Genomic DNA, 18,377 nt, shown 5'->3' with positions numbered 1-18,377 from the left:
TTTGAGAGAGAAAATGATGAATTTAGAACCAAGACTTAGACCGACCCAATTCGAAGCATTGACGGAGTGGGAAGATGAGATGCATGACCGAGAAAAACAGAGAAATGGTAGAGGGTATAGATACATGTTTGGTAGGTCATACGGACATGAGACTCATGATGATCGAATGAGAAGGTGGCAGAATGCGAGTATGACTGAGGGTTTGTTTCCCATAAGAACTGCAGGAGGGAATGAAGGAAGAAAGTGTGTAGAAAAGAGGCATAATGTGGAATCAAGAGGGTATGGAGTGAATGAATCAGAGGATGATGTTCTTGATGATATGTTCTATAAAAATCCACCCCCATATCGACCAGAACCAGAAATATTAACCCCAAGTGCCCCAATGAAAGAAACAGTACAAATCATAAAATCGGAACCAGAGTTCCAAGATTTGGGAAGAAACAATTCCATTAGAGAGGTAGAGAAGAAGTCCGGAAGTAAAATAAACGATGAAAATTCAGCAGAACTAGCAAAAACGACCCTAGAATTAACAGAGAAAATAAGAGAATTGACTAAAAATCTGGAAGCGGTAACAGTTCCAGTCACAATAGGTCCAGTAATGCCTATTTTTGATAAACAGAAAGATAGCGAACACTGTAATAAACCGGTTGAACAACCAAGAATGAGTCAGAATGAGAATCCATGGAGACAGACTATGAGTATGATCGAACCGAATTTTTCAAATAACCCGTTTGTAGGCCAAAACTGTGCAGAAAGGCGTATGACAATAGTGGAGTCAATATCAGAAACACAAAAGGATTTTGGACAAGGAAATGTAGAGAAGCCAGTAGGACCATCTACAGAGGAATTGAGTGAATGGTTGAGAAGCTTGCAGAAGAAAGACAAAGAATCTCAGTCAATAGATGTGGCCAAACTACGAATGGTACTGGAAGAGTTAATAGTAGGAACTATCCCTACGGAAAAGTTAAAAACTTACCAAGATGAGGAGTTGTTATTTCGGTGTAAAAGTGTAACATGGAGAGCAAAAAGTCTCCATGAAAGATTAGAAGAAGTGGCAAATGAAATGGGTATTGATATTGAAAAGGTAAAAGCACTACAGAAACCATATCGGGTAGATTTCACTGAAAAAGACTTTGAAAATATGAATACCACAGGACGAATAGGTCAGATTAAGGAGATAATTATTTTGTTGAGAAAATGGGGAGATGTGGACAAATGGAAAAGTAGATGGTATCGAAAACGAGGTAAAGTTTCAGACAAAACCTTTTCAGCTTTCCCTGTCAGAGAAAAAGAGAAGGTTGTGACAGAATGCCCTATGAGAGAGATTCCAGGAGGAGGATATGTACATGCCCCATGGACTAGACAGAATATTTTGTCATTTACGAATGACTTCCCTCGACTACGTGAAAAACCCGTTGAGTGGTACAGACAGGTGGACAGATTTGTAAAATTATCCAAAGTATTGTGGATTGATCTAAATAGCTTATTTGACATAATAGTACCAGCAGATCTATGGACAGAGTGCAAAATCATGATAGATTTGCCGACACAGGAATACCCAAGGGATCCAAAAACAGGGGCTCCAGACCCCGAGGTAATGAAGAAATATGAACAGATTATGGCATTTTTGAAAAACAAAGTACCTCCTAAAGTGACAGACTGGGTAAAAATTGACAGAACACATCAGGAAAGCAAAGAGTCAGTACATGCCTATTATGAGAGGTTAATTTTGGCCTTTAAACAATTTAGTGGAGATGAAAATCTAAGTGAAAAGGATTTGAGTCATTTTGTATATAGGTTTGTATATGGTCTTCGTCCAGAAATTAGTGAGATGATAAAACAGCATACCGTAGACTGGCAAAATAAGAAAATAGACGAAGTATTGAGACATGCTAAATATTTCAGTGATGAAATTGAAGCAAAACAGCGAAAATTGAAAGAAAAGGCTATGTGGGCACAAGTAAATGTAGCAGGAAGCTCAATTAGCAGAACAAACAGGGTCAAGACAAAAATGTAATCCTGGGAAAGGTAAAGGAAATATCGAGGAAGCTAAAAAGAAATTTCCGTGTCATAATTGCGGTAGGATAGGGCATTGGAAATCCGAGTGTAAATTTCCTCCGAGTACTAACGATGAAAATGCATCATTGAATCCACAGGTGCAGAATGAGGTGAGTGGTCAACAGCAGCGACAACAGCAGGTTGTAACACAACAGAATCAGGTGCCAAAACCACCTTTTCCACAGAACACAAATTGCCAGTATAGTAAGGAAAATGGATTCTACAACGAAGAACAGGTAAATAAGCCGCCACGCGCTAGCGCTGCTTCGCAGTATTGGCTGCAACGCAATGAAAGCTATTCAGAAGAGGGTTATTGACGGTGCCGAAGGGAGGAAGAAGAGTGCGTGCTTGGCGCAACTCTAGAAGTAGACCAGATAGGCCATTTGTAGATGGAAAAGTTAATAATGAAAATATTACTTTCCTAGTTGATACTGGTGCTACACGATCAACTGTTAGATCAGCTGATGTCAAGAATCTTCCTCTCTCGGATGAAACGATCCAAGTAGTTGGTGTATCCAACAGACAGATTAAAACTTACCTTACAGAACCAGTGAAAGTTAGCATAGGGAAATTCTCTGAAATGCACCGATTTGTCGTGTGCGACACCAGTCCTGTGAACTTGTTAGGTAGAGATTTATTGTGCAAGATGAACTGCACTATATTTGTACTCCAGATGGTATAGCCTTTGAAACACCAGATGATGTGTTGTATAAAATGACAATGGCAAACAGGGAGAAAGAGGTTACTGGAACCTATGCTGTATTTAACCCTGACGAATTACCAAAAGAATTAAAACAATCTGTAAAAGCAGAAGTTTGGGATTTCACAGGAGAAGATGTAGGATTGATGAGAAATGTAGACCCAGTAAAAATAACTGTAAAAGAAGGAGTAAGTTACCCAAATGTTCCGCAATATAAATTGACACCTGAAATAATCGAAGGAGTTACTCCTGTGATTGAGAAAATGATAAAACAAGGAATTTTGAGAGAAATAATGAGTAGCTCATGTAATTCACCAATAATGGGACTGAAAAAGCCTAGTGGGAGGTTCAGGATAGTGCAAAATCTGAGAAAGATAAACAAAATCGTTGTACCATGCTGTCCCATTGTACCGAATCCATCTGTGATTTTATATCAGATTCCCCATGACGCAGAATTGTATACAGTTATTGATCTATGCCATGCTTTCTTTTCCATCCCTTTGCATCATGACAGTCAGCAAATTTTTGCATTTAGTTTCGGTGAGCGTATTTTGGCGTGGTGCCGAATTCCACAGGGGTATACAGAAAGCCCCTCCATATTTAATCAGCTATTAAAGAAGTCTTTGGAAAGTCTAGTAATGCCAGAAAATTCCGTACTAGTTCAATACATCGATGACCTACTTGTGGCATCGAAAACCCGTGAAGCTTGTGAGATAGACACAGTAGCCTTGCTGAATCATTTGGCTGATGGAGGACTAAAAGTGTCACCATCGAAATTACAATTTTGTAAGAAGTACAATATTTAGGACATAACATTGAAAAAGGACTGAGAAGAATAACCATAGACAGAATCAGGATCATAAAGAGAATGAGTCCACCAATGACCCAAAGAGAAGTTAGAATGTTTCTGGGAGTGGTTGGATATTGTCGTCAGTGGATTAGCAATTTTTCATTGATCGCAAAACCTTTGGTACGACTGACAAGAAGTGATGTGAGAGATCCTATCGATTTGAACAAAGAGGAATTGACAGCATTCAAAAGATTGAGAGATGGATTGTGTGAAGCACCTGCATTAGGTATGCCTGATTATGAGAAGGAATTCGAGTTGTAGTGCAGTGAGAGAAATGGATGTGCACTCTCTGTTCTAGTACAGAAGCATGGAAAACTGAGGAAACCAATTGCATATTTTTCATCCATGTTGGACCCAGTAGCTGTATCCCTACCCAGTAGCTGTATCCCTTCATGTCGAAGTTTGGAACAGAGTGAGGGAATTGTGATGGGTTATCCTGTGAAAGTGTTTGTACCTCATGATGTGGCGATCCTTTTAACAAGGAGTCGTACTCAGTATATGACACACAGTCGGCTAAGTATGAAAAGGTCATATTGGGTGCAACAAATGTGAGTCTTGTGAGATGTGTGAATGTGAATCCTTCAACACTGTTGCCAGATGCAGAGAATGTGGAAGTAAGGGATGAAGCAGATCATGACTGTCTGGATGTACTTGATTTTTGTACAAAAAGACGACCTGGCATAAAAGATGAACCCTTACCAGAAAGTGATTTTGTTATGTTTGTTGATGGATCTTGTTTGAGGACAGATGATGGAATGTTGAGTGCAGCATATGTGCTATGTACAGTTGCAGCAGTAATGGAAGCATCCTATTTGAAAGGAGTAAAATCAGCCCAAGTAGCTGAACTTGTTGCTTTGACGGGAGCATGCAAGATTGGGAAAAGTGTGAGAGTGACTGTGATAACTGATAGCCAGTATGGCTATGCAGTCGTCCATGACTTCGGCCAGATATGGCTGCAGAGAGGTTTCCTAACCTCAAGTGGAACTCCCATTAAGAATGCTGAAGTGGTTGGAAAGTTGCTTGAGGCGATACAGCTGCCTAGGCAATTTGCTGTTGTAAAATGTGCTGCCCATAGTCACAGTGGTGATTATATTGCCACTGGTAACAAATTTGCAAATCACATGGCGCAATTCTGTGCACGAAATCAGAATTCAATCTATCGGGCTAAGGAAAAGGAGGTGATTTCTTGTTTCCCAATATTTACTAACACTGTGGGAACATGGGAAGAAATAAGACAATTGCAGGAAGAAGCAGGAGAGGAAGAAATAAAACAATGGGTAAAAGCAGGATGTGCACCAAGAGAGAAAGATCATGTGTGGGTCTATCGAGATGGAAGACCAGTCATGCCTGATAGCATGATGTCTGCCATGGCACGGATGTATCATGGACAGGGACACATAGGGAGAGATGCTATGATTAGGTCCTTTGAGCAGACTTGGTATAATGCAAAATTCAGACTTGTAGCAGAAAGTCTTTGTCAGAGATGTCTAATTTGTCAGCACTACAATCCAGGAAGAAAAACAGTAGTGAGTCTAGGAACAATAGGTCGAGAAGGAGGGCCTTTTACCAGAATGCATGTGGATTTCATTGAAATGCCTCCCTGTAACAGGTTGAGGTATGTTTTGGTCATGGTATGTCTATTTTCCAGGTGGGTAGAGGCGTTCCCAACAAGAAGAAATGATGGGATGACAGTGGCAAAATTACTTTTGAGGGAATTTATCCCTAGATTTGGGTTCCCAGTCACAATTGAATCAGACCGAGGAGGACATTTCCATAATGAGATCATAAAATTGATTTGTGAAGCATTGAATGTACGACAAAAACTACATTGTGCCCATCGACCAGAGGCTTCTGGTGTAGTAGAACAAATGAATGGTACTATCAAAAACAGAATAGGGAAAATGTGTTTAGCCACAGGTATGAAAAGGCCTGATGTCTTGCCTCTAGTACTCATGACTATTAGATCAATTCCAGACAGAACCACAGGGTTGAGTCCACATGAAATCATCATGGGACGAGCCATGCGCCACGTTTTTATACCAGTCAACAAGCTGATGACTATAACTGATGAGATGGTGTTGGAATACTGTAAAAGCCTGGCTGACGCAATTCATTCTGTGTTTCATCAGGTTGGAGCGGATGCCACCACCCTCGAAAAGAAGCCAGCCCATGAACTAAGCCCAGGGGACTGGGTAAGGATAAAAGTCCACAGAAGAAGAAACTGTTTGGTTCCCAGGTGGGGAAAACCAAGACAAGTCATCTTAACCACAACAACAGCTGTGAAGTGTGCTGGATTGAAGAACTGGATCCATGCAAGCCATACTTTGAGAATTCCAAATCCAGTCGACAGCAAAGAAAAGGAGTATTTTAATGAATCAGAATCCAGTACTGAGTCGGATGACGGAGAGCCAAAAGACAAAGAAAACCATGAAAGGGGGGAAACAGAGCCGAGTCTAACTTTCGTCCCCAGAAGTAATTCCCTTAGGGGAAGGTTACAGATTTCTGATAACAGTTCAGACTCAGAGACAGAACAAAGAGCACACTCTTCCAGGAAAGAACAAGGGAAGGACAAAGAAAAAGACAGAGGAGAGACGATAAAAGAGATTCATGAGAAGTAAGTGCCAGATGAAAGATTGAGAGAAATTCCACCTGAAATAACACACTTAGATGAACAGGTGCCAGATACAGAGAGAGAGGGAAAGATTATTGCGGAAGACCCCGAGGAGGTGTAGGGAACTCCAACATCCAGTTAGAAGCAGGGAAAAGTAGTCAGCAGGAAGATTGCGTGCCGGAGATTCGAGGAGGGACAGAAGTAGGGAAAACAAAAGAAGTGGTGGAAAAAGAAACTGTTGAGAGTAAAAAGCAAGTCGAAACAGAGTCAGAGGAAAGCGAAGATGAAGTACCAGAAGGCCGAGTTCTGAGAAAGAGAGCTTGGAGGACTGAAAAGAAGGACAAAGGGAGTAAATTGAAAAGAGCTGCCAAGGACGACGTTTGGCCGAATAAAATAAAAAGATTGAGATATCGATTGACACGAGTAAATTCGCCAAGGGCTGAACAGGTGAATGAAGTGACGAGTCAGAAGAAATGGAAAGAAGAAGAAACAATTGTAGTTAAAGAAAGCAAAAGAACAAGGAAACCTAACCAGAAGTATAAATCACCGGAATGGACATATGTGGCCCTGCCTGAAGTAAAAGAAGAGGCGGATAGCCAAGGAAATCCAGAGGTGGTTGTACCGGATGTGGTTGAGGAAGATGAAGAATCGGAAATCCTGAGAGTTATCTTGTCCGATATTGGAGAAGAAGCGGATGTTCAGGACATTCTGTATACCGAAAACGAAGGAAAAGTGAAAGATGATGAAATGCCAAACTGAATGAGACAAGAAAACTACTGATGGAAAGACAATCAAATACTGAAAAAGACAAAAACTGGTAGAACCACGTAGGTGCTTAGAGCCTTGGGTTAGAAAACTAGTTGTGAAGTATAAGAGGCTAAGTCAAAAGACACGGTCCATTTTAGCGAAGATGGCAAACATAGATAGTAGCAAAGCTAGATGTACATTCTTTAGGAGATGGTGTAAAATGTGTTGTACAGGATTATTAATGCTTCTACTAATCTAATTTAAAGTTACTATGGATACCTTTGAAGGACATAGTGATAACATAACTAATATAGGGAAGATTCAAAAGGTAGTTCCGACTTGAATAGATAAAAATTGTTTACATAAAGACAGGTCTATAACAGATTTTTCTAATAATGTGTTTTCAAAATTGTTGTATGAATATGTAAAAACAATGGACGTAAGGGATTGCTACGTATGTATGCAGTTACCTGCATCCGTATCTGAAGGAGTGACGTATCATCACCTTCCAGTAACATATGGAATAACATGTAGTGTAATAGCTAGTTTATTTTATCAAACAGGTAAATTAGAGTATTATTTTTCAGATATAGATACTATATTTTCACAAGTACCGTCAATTAACAAACTAAATAAGGTAAAACCTGCAAAGGTATTAGGTGAATTTTTCTTAGAGACTAAAGAACTAACCTTAGAATACATATTTAGAAATAACTTGACTTGCAGTTTAAAGAAAAAGGAGAGGACATTTTTAGATATGGTTGAAGAAAGGAGATTGAAAATGCAAAGAAAGGCTTCAGAAGGGAATGTGGAGAAAACGGTTTGGGATGTAGAAATGGAGAAACACTTGAAAGGGGCGACGAGTACAACTATGGCTTTAGATTGGCCTCAGAAAGGGAAATTGTGTATTAGAAGGAATCAAACAGCATATGATAATTATTTTGTAGGGAATAGTGAGTGCCATGATACATACCGAATCATGGGAGGATGGGGATTTAAATGTGGAAAAGATCCAGTATTTCCAGGACTGTATTTCATTTGTGGGAACAGGGCATATTATCGTTTGCCAGACCATTGGTATGGCACATGTTATGTTGGCCTGGTTTTTCCAAAGATTTTTCATATGGATAGAGGAGAAGATGGTGTACGTAGTTTAGGTTGTTATTTAGCACGTAGTAAGAGGGAATCTTGGACTGAAATTGTGGGTGACATTTTTGGAGCACTGATACCTGCAGTGGGAATATCTCTGAATGCAAACAAAATTAGAAGACTTTCAACAGTAGTGGATCGCTCGTCAACCAGCACCACTGGAGGATTCTTATTGATAAATACTGAAATGGTTGCCATGCGCGCTATGGTAATGCAAAATCGACTTGCCCTTGATATTTTTTTGGCAAAAGAGGGTGGAGTCTGTGGAATGCTGAAAGTCCAACATTGTTGTACTTACATTCCTGACGAAAGTAGAGATTTGAAAATTTATATTAAGAATATTACAGATTTGCATGATGAAATTGCACCACTGGAGGTTGAAGGTGTTTGGGAAAAGATTGGAAAGAAACTATCAGCTATTAAAGACTTTGTAGTTAAACTAGGTAGTATATTTTTAGGTAAGATATTATTTCCATTAACATGTGTGATTTTCTTAGCATTAATAATTAGACTAGGATGTATTTGTTGTAAAAAAGAAAAAAAAACAGAAAAGATTAAAAAGAGAAAATTTAAGGAGAAGAGATAAGAAACAAGAAAGAGAATTTGAAGAAATAGAATTGGAAGAAATCAAGGAGAGTATGTATAAAACAGCAAAAAGAGAAGAAACAGGGAAAACTGAAATATGAATAAAACAAGAAATCACCATATAAAAGGGATACAACATTTTTGTTGGTGTGGTGATATAATCACCAAAGGGGAGATTGCTGGAGCGGGTAGTACAAAATTTTGTATACCCCCCCCCCCATTCTGCATGTTTATATTAATCTGAATAATCAACTAATAGTAATAATATTAATTTGTTTGAAGTGGAGACTTACCAATTATATTAACAAAATAATTACACATGGGAATTGCACTTTGCATGGCTAAACTAATTGTATACTAACATATGTACGCATACTAATAGTAGAAAATTTGAATATTGCATGATATATGTTGCTTTTGTGATGTAATTGTAAGTTGCGCATCATTGAGTGAGTATAAACGCTGTTCTTACCAAGGACACTCTGGGAGCTTCGCCAAGGATAATACAATGGACTGTCTTTAAAACCGGAACCAGCAAGTGCGATGACTTAATCCTGTGGACTATGTGAGAACTTTACCGCTTGACCCCATATCCACCAATGAGGACAGTCTAAAATCCCAATCTTGATACATTTTTACATTAATTTCATTATAAAAAGTAGGTAGGGAAGTGAACTAAAAAAACTCTCTCTTCTCTGACAAACTCGATTTCCTGACGTTATGGTGACGGAGAGGACGGTGGCACTGCTGGACAGCTGTTATCCTGAATCTTTGAGAGACTGAATTGCGGCCTTACTTTGATGAATTTAAAGGTTTTTTTACACAACTTGACTGACTTAGAGGACGACTAATAGCCAGATTAGGTAAATATGATGTTCTTTGGTTTGGATAATGATTTCTAACAATTTGCAATTTTATTAGATAAACGAAATTTGATTAATTGACAAATGTGTTGTCGATTATTTGAAGAAGAAAACTAGGATAAGAGAAGAGTATAGATAAATGAATTGGATCACTAAACTACACAACAACTAAATTGATTCATTACCCAATGAGGGGAATTTCACAGGGTTGGAGTTAATAAAGTATTCAATGCATTTAGGGTTTAGGTAAAGATATTCCTTTCATGTCAGCGTTTGGAAACTTATTCCTCTAGGGAAGCAGATCAATGAAGTGTGAGTGTTGGTGTTATGGGCCCCACCAAAGAATGTATTTGAGTGAATTTGCTATTGCTGTATTTGGTCTGTGACGAAGGGGAAATTTGATGTTCCCCGCTGCAACAGTGTCAGCCGCCCACACGTCCTGAAGAGCGCCAGCAGTGGCCCCTGGGCCAGGAAGAGGGGACCGCCAAGGAGAGTGTGCCACCACGCCAGCAAAGCGGGCTGAAAGGGTTGGCTTACAGTAGGATCTTGCACCCTCGTCCGGGGCGGTTGTATGGGGGAGTGCAGTCGATGGGGAGAGCGCAGCGGGAATGCACGGAGGGCGCACGGACCACCCCCACGGGGCCAGAAACCACCAGGCTGAGATAGGGAGCAATGCCGACAATAAGGAGCAGGGGCCCAGTGGTGTGCACGCGTGCCCCCAGCCCAGCTGCGACCGACCCTGGGATATCTGCACTCATCCCAAGCTGTGATATCAGGCCTCAGCAGTCTTGGAGAGGAAGGTGGAGGCCCAGCAGGGAGGGCAGGCAGTCTCCGAGTTCAATGGCCACGGCACGCCGGCAGCAGGGGGATGTATGACGTTACAACGCACACTTTTACAACGCATGCACTTACAACACATTTTTTACAACGCATAATCCATTACAACGCATGACATTACAACGCATGACACTACAACGCATTTTTAAAAAATACCTTTACAACGCATTTCCATTACAACGCATACTACCTTTACAACGCATACCATTACAACGCATAATATTAAATTACATTTAAGGTAAGTATTAGATAGTATAGGGGTAAAAATTACTATTCTAACTCCAGGGGGTGCAAAAGTGGGGTAAGTGTTGGATAGTATAGGGGTAAAAATTACTATTCTAACTCCAGGGGGTGCAACAGTAGGGTAAGTGTTGGATAGTATAGGGGTAAAAATTACTATTCTAACTCCAGGGGGTGCAACAGTAGGGTAAGTGTTGGATAGTATAGGGGTAAAAATTACTATTCTAACTCCAGGGGGTGCAACAGTAGGGTAAGTGTTGGATAGTATAGGGGTAAAAATTACTATTCTAACTCCAGGGGGTGCAACAGTAGGGTAAGTGTTGGATAGAATAGGGGTAAAAATTACTATTCTAACTCCAGGGGGTGCAACAGTAGGGTAAGTGTTGGATAGTATAGGGGTAAAAATTACTATTCTAACTCCAGGGGGTGCAACAGTAGGGTAAGTGTTGGATAGTATAGGGGTAAAAATTACTATTCTAACTCCAGGGGGTGCAACAGTAGGGGTAAGTGTTGGATAGTATAGGGGTAAAAATTACTATTCTAACTCCAGGGGGTGCAACAGTAGGGTAAGTGTTGGATAGTATAGGGGTAAAAATTACTATTCTAACTCCAGGGGGTGCATCAGTAGGGTAAGTGTTGGATAGTGTAGTGTAATATTATGCGTTGTAATGGTATGCGTTGTAATGGTAGTATGCGTTGTAATGGAATGCGTTGTAAAGGTAGTTTTGAAAAATGCGTTGTAGTGTCATGCGTTGTAATGTCATGCGTTGTAATGGATTATGCGTTGTAAAAAATGCGTTGTAAAGGTAGTGCGTTGTAAAAGTTGCGTTGTAAAGGTTGTTCCCCGCAGCAGGGTCTATCAGTCAGCAGGTAAGCCCAGGGGCAGGGCAGCCGCCGGTCGTTAAGTCCCCAGAAGGCCGCACCTCGCAGCAGGCAGGCCCCCAGCCAGATGGGGCGGTGGAGAGTAGGAGGCCGGTTTGGCGGCCACAGGCAGTTACTCCAGGGGGCCGGTGAGCTGCAGCGGAAGCACACAGTGGGAAGCCGTGGGGAGCGCGCCGCCTCTGTCACCAGGCCCGATAGTGAGAAGGCCTAGTCGGCGGGCGCTGGAGTCAGGAGAGTGGCGCCCACGCTTAACCAGGCCAGGCCGGGTGATACGCTCGCTCCCAATCCTGCCGCGGTGCGCCCCCACAGCCGCGGTACTCACCAGCACTCACGTCGAAACTGTGGGTACTCCATGCAGGATGGAGTGACGGATCGCCAGAAGGTCGATGACAAGTCACGCAGGCCGAGCCAGGCCGGGACCGCAAGGCGGGGAGTCAGGGCCCGGGACACACGCAGCGTCGGAGCTCGTCACAGCGGGAACATAGAGCAGCCGGAATTGGATCAATCTGCGCCCCAGGGTCCGGTAAGCAACAGGAGCAGAGAGCCAGGTCACGATATGTGTGTCATCTGCAGGATTTTCAGCGGATAATTAGCTTGGCCGGCAGAGCCCACTCAAGGTGCGGCCATCTTGCAGCCGGCCAAGCCAAGCCCCAAGTATTTATATTTATGATTTTATTTTTAATTAGATTCATGGTAAGATAACAAGTTAATATATAGCATAGAGACAAATACATTATGAAGCCACGACAATACATCTACTTGCCGAGAGAACAGTGAGCACTCACATCACCAGTATCATGAATGCTGCTCCTAAATAACATTTACTATGAGGTCAAAAAAACAGCGTGGGGGCACAGGGTTACATAGTGCTTACAAGGTCGTGGACCAATGACCATCGTGGATCTAGCTACATAGTTCAGGGGATCATTCGGCAGTATTGCCGGGAGTGGCAAATTGGGATCTTCCTGCTGGATCTGGGTTTGCCCTGTGTGAGGACTCGATTTGATATAGGCCTATTCGCTAGTAGCAGGTACGGATGGGTGGTCCAGCAGGTAGGGATTTTAAGGGTTGCCAAATATCCCGGGCCTGGAGGTAGCAATTCACCGTAAAGTTCCATTTGTTCATTACAGTATATTTGGTCTTTGAGCCAGTGTTTGAACTTAGGAGCTCTCTTTCTGCCTCATTTGCATGCCACCAGTCATTTGGCCAGGAGCAGGGCAGGGCTACAGACCTTCTCTGCTCAGCATCTATTTCTTTAACCTACCTACAGTGGCAATTACTGGATTCGTCGGGACTGCCTCCCCCCTCATTTCAGAGTTAGCACAGCTAGGATCTCATCCCAGTATACCATCTCAGCTTCAGCAGCCCAAGCTAAAGGGAGGAACCCTGTCTCCGACTGTTTGCATCTAATGCGGAAGTCGATTGAAGGAGCAAGTATGAAGTGCAAAGGAAGATTGTTTCAGAGTCTTGGTTCATATGCAGAGAAACCATGCTGATGTGTTTGTTTTTTGAAGATCAGTCTCTTAATGGTCTCTTGTGGGATTCAGTGTGCTCCACGACAGATTGGGTGAACTTGCATCCTTGGAGAGATATTACTTATTTGCTTTACTTCTACCTTTGAGGCCTCCCAACATGAGTTCCAGAAGGTTATCTGCCCAACGTGGACAGCTTCTACTTTGTAAGTCTGTTACCACCTCCTTGAGGAGTTGATAACATTTCATTAGTCTGGGACTATAATTGCGTTTACAATCTACTGATACATCTCGTGAATCGCAAATAGAAATCGATTCGGAAAGATTTTACTGAATCACAAAATTAAAGTTTAAATGAAATGCAAATTAAATTTAAATGAAATTAATTAAAATAATTTTAATACATGACAAAGCACCATTTTGCGGTCAGAAACCTAGTTATTTGTGAATCACAGGATCTGTGACCAAAAAATGGTTTCATACGCCTGACTTTTAATCTTAATAAATGTGAAATGATAAGAAGATGTAACGTAATTAATGCAGCTACCTAGGCCTCTGCCAGCAAAGGGTGATCATGTGTCTGTAAAAGCATCCTGGATGTTCCCATTTCCAGGGATAATGTTGCCTGGGGCTCCAACAATCCTGGCAGCAGATCACAAGCAAGGGTGTCCGTAGTTGCGAAGGAGTGTTTGTTGTAGAAAAGAGATGGCTGAAATTCAGCAACCAGAGAGGCCATGAGCTACAGGATCTGCTCTGGACTGGGATGTAAAGTCAAGGCCCAACATGGCTATCAGAGAATTTGCATGGAAAGACGAGATTTGGGGAAGGCGCTGGCCTTACAAGAAGGATGGAATTAAATGAAAAAGCCATGTGTTGCACCTTTGGAAATATTCAGAAAATGTAACCTATGTTCCCTAATTGTTCAGTGTCCATGTAGTTACCACAAGTCAACAGCAAGCTTGTAAACTGACAAGCAGCACCTCGTCGACACCGCCATCTCTGCTCCCATCACCTTGTTAATCCTGAATGGCAACCACAGCCCGCGCCCCCGGGACCAGAACTCGCAGCCAGTCGGCTTGTCCAAACACCAGCGCCCCCCGGGCTGCCCAGTAAAAATAGTCCGGTATGTGTGGCGAGTGGGGAAAAGATGACGACTGTTCCCGACACCCCGTCCTTCTGTGTTTATTCCTGTCAGTAAAGTTTAGGCATAACGGAGCCTAAGTAGCGACACTTGGCAGACACGGGCACACTACATTCCAGCACTACCAATGTACGTTTATGCCCCAGATTTTACTTATCTTTCTTGGAAGCATAGAAAAAGATGCAATTTTTGCACTAAAAGCGTTTGTGACTGACCGAGTAATGAACTCGCGATTGCCACGTGCACAGAAGGGGCCTCAGGGGCAATGTGCATAAGAAGAGGATGCAGCACGGAATTAACATCCTACCTACCTGCACGAAGGCGCCGAGGACCGGAAGCCAAGTGTCAGTGAGTCATCGGAGGGTTCTCGAAGGTTCCATCCCAATGAGACAATCATTGCGTATTTCCGCTTCTGCAACTGAGCAGCTTTCTCTGCGCCGGGGGAGTTCTCCGGGTGTGTTTATTGTGGAGGAGGGTCCAGTGTTCACGTCTACCTAGGGTGGTATCATGAAACATGTGGGGTAAGAGGGGGCCTATTCATACAGACGTATTGAACCCATAAAGGTAATTTTACGAACAATCTCACTAGGAGAGGCATTTTTTCCCCTGTTTTTTTTTATTTTTAGAAAAAGATATCGAGAAAGCTGGGGGACACTGGAGCACAGAGATTCTCGGCCGAATGGAATACAGAAAGTGGGCATGAGTGTGATAACTGAAATTGCGTTCGCCCGAAACATCAAGTATTTAAAAATGCTTCAAGGTTTTTCAGCTGATAGAATTCACCATTAATAATTAATTGATAAGCGGAAATATGCGTAATGCTTTCTAATAAACCAGGATTCTTACAGCTGATCTTGTTAAATGAAAGCGGATAATCTTCGTTTATCCATTTTAACCCAATAAAGTTGACAACCAGACAACCAAAGAGGAATTAATCTCAGGAAGGTGCTGACGAATTAGCCTTTGGGTCACTTTGATCGGAAAGCACATCCGGGTTATCTGTAGAGTGGTGCTGAGGCTGTGGATGCAACAGAGTGGATGTGAACTAAAAAGCAGACAAGATCGTCTTATCCAATTTACCTTTTTAGGTAAATACTTTTATACTGTATGGGTTTTTGTAATGTTTATGGTTTTAATTGACTAATAAACCACCCTTATTCGATTGGCATGTAATATCACCTGTGAGTGAGGACAAGCCAAGACCAGGCTCAAGTCTGATTCTCTGGGTCCAGCTGGCCAAGGCACTGTACATTGTATCTCATACACGCACGCACTCGGAGGGCGGACTCTCCCGAGGGGTTAAATAGACGAGCAAAAAGACCGGGGTCTTTGGGCTCACACGAGTAACATTGAGTGTGTGTCGCTTATTTAATTGCTGTGTAACCACGTCAGAGGCCTAGCCTCAGCGCAGCGAGTGTCTAGCCAGGCCTGGACACCACATTGGTGGCAAGGCGGGTCCCACCTGCGGCTGTGCCGCGCTTTACATGGTCCGGCTGCCTTCCCTGCCGTCGAGGTGCGCTGTGTACAGCTTCCGCCATAGCCTCGGCTGCTCCGCCGCACATGTGACATGGCAGCACGGGCGCGTGCCGTCCCGGCGAGTACCCACCCCGCTATGAGGATCTGCCGGCGGTGTGTGGTGTTGAGCGGGTGCCCACCCCGCTCTGAGGACGACTGCTGAGAGTCGCGTGCTTCCCAGCGGGTGCTCACACTGGGAGCCGCTGCTGAGCCCGTCAGCTGTTTGGAACCCTGAGGAAGCAGAAGCGGCCGAGCGGGACTTCCTGCAGCGCCGCATGACCCAGGTGAGACCAAGCCTGTTCAGCGTGCATGCACACTCCAGCTGGAGGCTTTGCTTCAACCACTGCGTGGTTGAGCCAGTTGCCCTGGCGACAGGGCTAAAGTGCACCCTTGTGCTCCACGCGCTGCACAGAATAACAGGGGCATTCAAGACGCCCTGAAAAACAATGACTCTGGCCATCATATAAGAGAGAGGAAAAAAAAGCATTGGCAGCAGCAATTCAACTGAGGACATTGGCCCAGCACTGTGCAGTTTAACCCTCCCTCACCACCGACAACAAGCACTAGCAAGTGCATCTGGACATCAGCCTGCCCCTGCTCACGAATGGCAGTGATATCCATTGCCTATATTGGCACAGCGCTGCAGATTACTCCCTCGCCGCCAATAACAAGCACTGGCCAGTGCAACTGGTCACCAGTCCAGACCCCTGCCCAGCCGTCCACCACGGTTGGTTGGATAATTCACCGGGTGTATAGTTCACAGGTTGGTGGTAGCTCAGCGAGCGCATTTGCGACCAGATATGAGTGTGCCCAATGTAGACGGAGCTGGAGCTCCTGCGGCGCAGCCTCCGGCACCACAGCAGGCACCCCTGCACGCGCCTCCGCAACCCGGTCATGCCATGGCGACCCCTCGGCCCCCATTCAGCGAACTCGCAGATCCGGCAATAGCGGCAGCGCGATGAAAATCCTGGATTGGCCGCCTAGACCACTTCTTTGTGGGATTGAGGGAGACGGAGGGGAAGGTGAAGAGGTCGCTCCTCATGTGCTACGGGTAGGGGGGGGAATTGTATGATTTGTTTGAGATGCTGCCTAACACAGGGGCGGAGGACAACTACGATGAGGCGGTGGCGACTTTAAACATGCACTTTGACCCACAAATAAACCCTGATTTCAAACAATTCAAACTCCGCCAAGCAAGACAAGGGGAGGCCGAGACCATAGACGTGTTCTATGCCCGGCTGAGGAAGCTGGCGAGCTCCTGCACACTGTATGACCAAAGGGAGGAAATCAGGGTGCAAGTCATACAAGAGTGCCGTGCGGTGACGCTGCGCCGCCTGATACTCAGGCAACCGGGCATCACCCTAGATGAGATCCTCGTGCTTGCCAGGTCACACGAACTGTCCAAAACTCGTGCGGACGAGATGGAGGCAGCTCTCAACCGGCCCACTACGCAGTCGGGGACCTCCAGTGATAAGAGGAGAGAGTAGATGCGATCCAGAGACAACCAGCAACACCAAGAGGGTCCGGAAGGCTGCCGCAGAAAACCGTGTGTGGTAACTGCTGTTTGGATCACCCGCCCACGGGCAGGTGTTTCGCAAGAGGGAAGACCTGCTCCCAATGCGGAAAGCTGAACCACTTCGCAAAGGTATGCTGAGGAGGGAGAGGTTCAACTCTTCATGCGAACGCTGAACAGGGCTCTCAGGATTGGCGTCGAAAAGGGCGATGATGTCGAAAACTGACTCCAGCAATTCTTAAGTGCATACAGTCAGACACCGCACTGCACAACACAGTGTGCCCTGGCGCACCTGCTGTTCCGGAAAGTGCCACGGGACAGCATTCCCGCTGACCCGTCCTGGAATCCACCGGAGCTGCATCAAGACGCTACTCAAGCCTGAAGAAGAGCTACTAACGACAAGGCAAGTCAAGCGTGCAGGGCACTGTTGATGGACATTCAAGTTGGGGACCGGGTCGTTGTGAAGGACCGATACCCGGGATGGAAGTATCATACCCCAAGTCATCAAGGTGCAAGGGACCATGGTGTCGGCTAAGCGCAGGACTCAAGTGGTCACCCGTAATGTGTCCTGGTTTAAGAAAGTGGGAGTCAGACTCACAACAACAAGTGGAGAGACTGGAGTTGAAGGAGAAGAAATGGTACCACCAAGCACCCCGCGAAGCAGTCAGGCAACAATGCCTCTAGGAAGTTTGATAAGTCATAGCAGGAAGATGATAGGAAGGTTGAACAAATACAGAGGGAGGGATGCAGGAAATTCAGGTAGCAGAACTAAAGTCAAACTGAAAAAAAATGTGCAGACTCACAAAAAAGGGGACACAAATGAGGCTGGTGGCATGAATCCTTTCAGCCTTCATCCTACTCTGTGCTAGGGTTCTTGTTTTCTACTGTATTTATAGTTGATTTGTCATACCTTCGGAATCAAAACATTTCTGAAAGTTCACTATCAATAAGATTTTGTTTCTAGATTTGTCCCCTGTCATCTTTTTCTGTCCAATGGTTTCCCTTTAGAACTCGTGCAAAGTTCAAGGTTCTGACATGCACATTCTTCTGTTCCAACTTGTTGCCATTCCGACTAACTCCTCCACTGATTCTGGTGCCAGATTTAGCCAAAATGACCTACGGTTTGCTAGTGGGATTTTGAAGATGAATCTCAAATCTTTTAGCGCAACTCAGATGTTTATCAAATCACCTTTCCCGCTTACCCTTCCAGACCA

Source organism: Triturus cristatus, chromosome 12 (assembly GCF_964204655.1).
Source record: "Triturus cristatus chromosome 12, aTriCri1.1, whole genome shotgun sequence".
NCBI lineage: Eukaryota > Metazoa > Chordata > Amphibia > Caudata > Salamandridae > Triturus > Triturus cristatus.
The sequence above is the reverse complement of the archived record's forward strand: the minus strand, read 5'-3'. Positions refer to the sequence as shown.